This window comes from Lytechinus variegatus, chromosome 13 (assembly GCF_018143015.1).
Source record: "Lytechinus variegatus isolate NC3 chromosome 13, Lvar_3.0, whole genome shotgun sequence".
Taxonomy (NCBI): Eukaryota; Metazoa; Echinodermata; class Echinoidea; order Temnopleuroida; family Toxopneustidae; genus Lytechinus; species Lytechinus variegatus.
Genome location: NC_054752.1, coordinates 13,723,544 through 13,729,543, shown reverse-complemented (window position 1 = coordinate 13,729,543; position 6,000 = coordinate 13,723,544).

Here is a 6,000-nt window from a genome sequence, read left to right as displayed (position 1 = left end):
GGGCGGGGGGCACTCGACCAAAAAAGTGGTGGGGGTGTGCCGCGGGCGAGACAAAAACGGGGGCCTTGGAGCGGGCTTATTGTAAAAAGGAGGGTCCTTGGAACGGGCTTCGGAACTACAAATGTTTGTGAAAACGGGGGTCCTTGGAACGGATCGCCAGCGTGTGAGTCCGTTTGCCTCCCTATGGAACGGGTATACGTGTATGATGCAGCTAGCCCGGCGGCACGGCCGCCGGGTGCGCTCGCGCACAGGCGATTGTCGGACGGTGTTTTGCGGCCGCTTTTCACGAAAATTGCAGCTCATTGTAGCGGATCAATGCGACCGGAACGGCGTAACGAAAAATATGCGAAGCTTCGGAGCGGATTTCTCTCTTTTTTTCTCTCGATAAGAAGAAAATACTATGCCTTGGAGCGGCTTTTTTTTTGGTTCTTTTTCTCAATAAGACAAAAATGCTATGCCTTGGAACGGAAATTTGAGTGTAAAAACTGGGGTCCCCTCCGCGGAACATACCCACTATGCAATATACTCTGAGTCCCCCCCCCCCCCGATGTATAGTGACTGCACTTTGGAGTGCTGATCTTTGTCTTTCAAATTTGAACTAGACAAATCAGCACTCGGAAGTGCAGTCACTATACACGCTCTTTAATAAGAGCTAAATTAGCTCTTAAGCCCCTTTCACAATTGACGTACGACCTGTTTACGATCGCCTGCAACAGTTTTTTCTTGTTGTTGCACGATCGATCTCTTGGTGTCTTGCGAGCTCTCGCAGTCGTTGTAGACGAATGCACGAATTTGAGGTGGTCGGAGGTGGTCGTGACTGGTCGCATCTGAATTTGAACATGTTCAAAATCCAAACGCGATCAAATACGATTGATTTACTCGCATCAGGTCGTACCATCGGTCGGGCGATCATCGTGTGAGTGTTGTTCAACGTTGTACGACTTGGTGCGAGAGGTGGCACAACTACGTATTGTCGCATTTAGTCGACTGGAGGTCGTACAACACTTGCACATGTGCTAGAGACCTACAGAGACCAGTCTTGCGACTTGGTGCGATATTATAAGACTGTTGCAAGACCGATCGAAATTACGGCTAACAACATTCCACTACCGTTGTATTCGCATGTATGCGACCGTTCAGCCCCTTTCACAATTGACGTCCGACCAGTTTACGACCGCCTGTAACAGTTTTTTTTCTTGCTGTTGCACGATCAATCTCTATGTGTCTTGCGAGCACTCGCAGTCGTTGTAGACGGTCGCACGAACTCGAGGTGGTCGTGACTGGTCACATCTGAACTTTGAACATGTTCAAAATCCGAACGCGATCAAATACGATCGATTCACTCGCATCGAGTCGTATCCAGGATCGTACCATCGGTTAGGCGATCATCGTGCGAGTGTTGTGCAACGTTGCTCGACTTGGTGCGAGAGGTGGCACAACTTAGTTTGAACGACTGAAGGTCGTACAACACTTGCACATGTGCTAGCGAGCTACATGTACAGAGACCTGTCTTGCGACTGGGTGCGATAATATATGGGCCATAAGACTGTTGCAAGACCGATCGCAACGGCTTACAACATTGCACTACCGTTTCATTCGCATGTATGCGACCGTTCCCCTCGCAATCCCTCGTGCAACATTCGCATGTGATCGCACGAGCACAATAAGATCATAAGCGACTTACTCGTGCAACGGGTTTTACTGGTTGTTTTTGTTGTACGACAGCTGTTGCAACTGTGAAAGCCTCTGTGCGATCTTATGAGATGACTGGCGATTGATGCCTGTTGCAGCTTGTCGCACGACCAAAAGGTCGCAAATGGTCGTACGTCAATTGTGAAAGGGGTTATAATAGAGTGCTCTCTCAAAATAAAGAACACAAAATAAACGATCCAAATAATCATTGTTAATCCTTTTCTTAAGTAGATATAGTTCATATTAAGTTCATATTATAAAATGAAATCGTTATTGATAAAGGAGAGTGCAATTTTTACCATAAAATCAAAATTAGAAACCAATAATTGAATAACTACAGCAGCTAAAATATGGTTTCCTATTTTTTATGTTTGTATATTTGAATACATAATTATGCAGGTAGTTGTATCTAGAAAGGGTTTCTCATCTTCACACACCCTACTGATGTAACAACAAGTAGGGTGTTGAGTTCACATTATTAGCAATATCGATTTCTTTTCCTTGTGTTCTTATTTCCCATTTGTAGGTTATCTGTAGAGTGCTCGTCTTTCTCCTAAATAGTATGTATTTAGACCAAGCGTGCTTTAATGAATGATCGGCGCAACATCAGTGACTTGGTAGATATTTCAATTCATTTTAATTTGAAGATAAATTTTAAAGTAAAGATTACATAAAACCATATTTGTAGCGTTTATTTCACAATCCACCGTTGTGTATTTTTTTCAGAAAGCAATTCCCTGCCAAATTGATTACAGTTATCATTAATGTCTATATTGCATAGAAAGGCGCAATGAGCCACAAGTATTTAAGGGGCTAAACATTGCGAATATGTTTAAACGTCTTAGAGGCAGCGAGTGAGCGAACCGAGCGAGCACAAATTGTGACATTTTAGTACATAAGCCTAAGTTGCGATATATTTCAACATACTGCGATATATGAATTAGTAGATAATTCTATATTCCACTCTTTTCCAGCTCCTTTTATTTTTTATCTTTTTTTTCCCTTGTGAAAATTTGTTAGTTGTCCGTGACCCCAAACTGTATGCCATTGAGAACATATCAGAGAGTGATCAGGCGCCCGTTTCATAAATGACTAATAACTATTGTAAGTTTGCCGTTATGGCAACTACCTTGGTAACAAGACTCAGCAGCTAATCAAAATCCATGGTATTTTCCATAATGGCAAAGTTACCGTAGACTCAACTCTTTATGAAACGGGTCCCAGATCTCGGAGAACTACAATATTTCGAAAAGAGCTTTATTACAATTTATTCGCGCCTTTTAATGTCAATGCTGGCGGGTCATACTCTTGTTGCACTGTGGGCTGGGTTTAACAAAGAAATATGTATGTGCTTTTCGGAGAACCTTGGATGCCTTCTCATGAGATTTGGTTTTGGTTCCCAAACCTCACACCGTAATTATAGATTTTTGGCGACTTTTGGAATTGATAGTCATCGATATTCGCTCGATCATCGAGTTATCGAGAATGAAACAGGATTCTGTCTCCTCATGTGGGGCAAACCGCGATTGATAACACCACAAGGGATTTTTATCATGTTCATGTCGATCACTTGTTAGCGGAAAGATGTGGAGTTAAAGTAGAGATTGAAGTCAATGTGTAAAGTGTCATTACCTATGTCTCTACTTGCGACCGGGCCACTACACTGTAAAAAAATTGAAGTGCTAATTTAGCAGCTTACAATACTTGTATGGGGACTGCACTACTAGTGCTGATTTTCTAGTTCAAATTTAAACTAGAAAATCAACACTCGTAGTGCAATCACTATACAAGCAATGTAAGGTGCTAAATTAGCACTTCATTTTTTTACAGTGTAAGAAGATGTAAAGGGGGAATGAAAACAAATTGACAAAGAAGAAAATCAAAAGAGATGTCTCGTAGTGTAATTTTCTGATACCCCTATTTTCAGTTGAGAAAAAATGACGTCACAATATTAAAGGATGTCTTGATTTCTCCCAAAATCCTGGCGCCACCCCTGTTTCTTTTCTTTCCAGGGCATCTGAACGAATCTTCAGTTTTCTACGATTTCGAGATATCGGTGTCATAATGCGCTCATAACACGGAAATTCAACGCCTTGGCAAACTGTAACGTGTGACATTTGGACGAAAGGCGTTCGCGAAACGTCATGAGTTGAGGGCAGCTTTACGAGCAGTGTCTAATATCAATAATTCGAAATAAGAAAAGTATTTGTAAGGAAATAAATCAATGGTGTCGTTTGGGGTGTTAGGAAAGCTTCATCAAATCAAGATGACAAATGTGGTTTCATATAATACTCCATTCATTCGTATGCGTAAGGGTGTGTGTGTGTTTGTGTGTTACCCGGGATGCCTGGGGTCGTGGCGGTTAAAGAATGAAATTATGTTCTACCCGAATCAAATTCCGACAAATAAACTTACATTACAATGATCTCAGCATCTGAGTTTTTTTCTGATCTTCTTTACTTAGTGTCTTTTCTTCTACATCTTTATTGAAAAAAAAATTATCCCGGATAATTTCTCTTTTATTTTGTCGCTTTCTAATGTCATTTTGTATGAATGTAGATATGCATGTGATTATGTAAGATGTGATGTTTTATTACAAATGTTTATAATGTGAGCAAAACGAATTTCCATGTGACTAATTGAATGAAATTGAGTCGAATTAGCTTCCCCTTTTAAAAGTGGGCCTGTGTATGATATACTAAATATATATCTACTTATATTCTTGAGTAATCCGTTAAAATTTAGTTAAAAGAAAAGACACAAATCTTGTCATATATGTGAAAGAAAATAGTTATTCCTGTTCAACCTTTTTATTTAGGTTTTTCAGGCTTTTATCATAAACAACTGAATCGACTGTGCATGATCGATTAAAAGTTCTATAACAAAAATGTTTCAAACATGAATTGTTATTGTTCCAGCTAGTGAAATAAATATTGTCTACTTTTGATTTGACCGACGCGTCGGTATAAGTTCAGAAAAATAAAAATAGCGTAGTTTAAGACCACGAGTCAAATATCACCAGGCATCGGGTTTTACATAGATGAAGTTCAAACAACCCTCAGTTTGCCCAAATAGACAGATGACGACCTTCACAACATGTAATAATAACCTCTGAACGTGGGTGAACAGATGACGATCAAATTAAGATAACAGCTTACAGTTTAGGCGCCAAAACAATTATCCATCAATCTTCCTTTCTCTATTCTTTTTTACTACCCTTAACGCCATGAGAGGTATATTGCTTTAGTTTTCCTGGCAAATTCTTTTGATAATGAGTATTCAGCTTTCAAGAAACTTATTAAGATTGAAGCGTTTTTACAGGCGATAAGATGTAGACTAATTCATAATCTGATAAGCAGGATGATGACCTTCGGAGGGATTAGTGGAAGAGTATATTCGTTTTGGTCTTATGAAATAAACTAAACACGGACGAGGGATGATTATTATCTTCAAAGCAAGGGAACCTGTTGAGACAGTATGTCTTTCATAGAAATTGGCAAAAGTAATTCGATTTGGGTTCCACTCGAAGATAACAAAATACGAACATTTTGTAAATTGATATTTTAGTTCAATCTAATTCGATTTCAAACTGTAAGGAAACTTAATACTGTATCAATGCTTTAATTCAGTAATTTCCGTATGATTGATCGTTCAACTCGAGAATTATGTTTTATCCTCTCGATGTTTATCCAAATTATATTACCCGAGTATGATGGATCAATGGCAGTACCGGAGGGGGTATACCCTACTACCCCCCCCCCTTTGCTCCAGAAACTTTGAGAAGTGAATAAAAATGTAAAGTCTTGTCCGCCTCTGCCCCCATATTTTGTTTTGTCCCACTTGCCCCCACCCCCCCTTCCCCCAATATTAAGAATCCTAGTGCCGCCACTGTGTCCGATGTTCTATGAACCGTCAGCTAACGGCATGTTTATTTGAAATCGACGGGATGTTAGTTTGGGAGTTTCTCCCTCTGCCAGCCAAGCTTAATGTACATTAATTCCACTGGGCTGTAATTCATCTGATATCCTAGGGGTTAACCCATTGCACACGATGAAGTTTAGTAGGTGGAGACGACAAATTAAATACCTCTCCTGTTTGAAGTACACCTTGGCTTTATTATCAACGTGTTAGATGATTGTTTCCTCTTACTAGCTCTTTGGAGGCACTCCAAATCCAATCACCTAACAGGGATTGTGACGAAGTGAATTGCAAAATGAGAACAGTGTCTCGACACCTTCGCTACTTCTGTGGGGGAAATTTTACAGACACACTAACGGAACCGCAACTCCAAACCGACCGATGGTATGC